The 1227-nt window shown below is 51.4% G+C and overlaps 1 pseudogene; it reads left to right on the top strand.

Annotated features, from left to right (window-relative positions):
* Window positions 1–1130: 1130 nt before the first annotated feature.
* LOC104537071 overlaps window positions 1131–1227 on the top strand; it is a 1399-nt pseudogene continuing 1302 nt past the window's right edge.

The following is a 1227-nucleotide window of genomic DNA, read 5'->3' as shown; positions in this document are numbered from 1 at the left end:
TGCTGGGGCAGGGACTCTGCCACCTGCCAGGATCAGGACTCAGCCTGCCCGGGAGCTCCCCATGGTGCTGCAGGGAGAAGCGGTGGGTGGAAGCAGTGACCCTTGGCAAGGCAGGTCAGGATCCTCCTGCTGTCAGCAGGGTGCTGTGTGGCTCCGGGCTGCTCACAGCTCCACATCATCTCCCAGGACACGTGCAGAGACAGCATTATCCTGAAAGGGAAGGAGTCTGTGCTTTGAGTTTTCTCCTCCTGCTTGGCTGGATGCGCACTGTGGGATGGGAATTTCTTTCTCCTTTGTGGAGAAGGCACAGAAACCCCAGTTCTCATTAGCACTCATCTGAGCTGCCTCTGAGCTGCTGCAGACACAGAGATGCCCCCGGGAAGTGCCTGGCTGCCAGGAGGGGTCTGCAGGGTAGAGCTGAGCACACAGTGGGTGGGATGGGATCTGTGAACAATTATGTGTGGACAGAGACATGGGGACAGAGAAACAGCTCCTGTCAGGGACAGCTCCTGTCAGCAGAGAGAGAGACTTGGGCAGGGAGTGAGCAGGAGCTGCTCCTAGAAACACCGTGGGAGGGAGAATCCAGAGACCTCTCTGCCTTTCTTTGCAGTCGTGGAGAAGTTCGCGTGTCCTACAGTTTATAGATAACAAACCAAACAAAAGTGACTTCGTGGCACTGTCACTGTCTGTGAGGTTGAAGCAAAGTAGGGTAAGGAGGAGGCTTCACAGTGTGCCTGTCAGCCTTCGTCTTCTTGCTTCATTGTCAGAGTGCTTTGAAGTTTTCTTCCCTGTCCTCACTTCTAATTGATGTAATTACTCTCTGGGTTTGTTTGGGTTTTTGGGTTTCTATTTTATTATTTTTTTTTGTTTATTTATTCTTTGTTTTCCTCTGTTCTGACACCATCTCTGAGGGTCCTGCCCGGGAAAGTTTTCATTGAACAATGTGCCCCGTCTGTAAGGCCCCATGTCACTCAGATTATGGGGCTGTAAAATTATCTGATACAATCCTCAATCAGTGCAGGGAGGGGCACTGCTATCAGAAGTGATGTGGGGTTTTCCTCTAAGAACTCTCCCCTTACTTGTCGTTGTCTTTTCCTTCTTGGACAGGTCCCCATGCCCAAAAAGAACAAATGTCCAATGACAGCTCCGTCATCCAGTTACTTCTCCTGGCATTTGCAGACACACGGGAGCTGCAGCTCTTGCACTTCTGGCTCTTCCTGAGCATCT

The sequence above is a fragment of the Mesitornis unicolor genome, unplaced genomic scaffold (assembly GCF_000695765.1).
Source record: "Mesitornis unicolor isolate BGI_N332 unplaced genomic scaffold, ASM69576v1 scaffold122, whole genome shotgun sequence".
NCBI lineage: Eukaryota > Metazoa > Chordata > Aves > Mesitornithiformes > Mesitornithidae > Mesitornis > Mesitornis unicolor.
The sequence above is the reverse complement of the archived record's forward strand: the minus strand, read 5'-3'. Positions and strand labels throughout refer to the sequence as shown.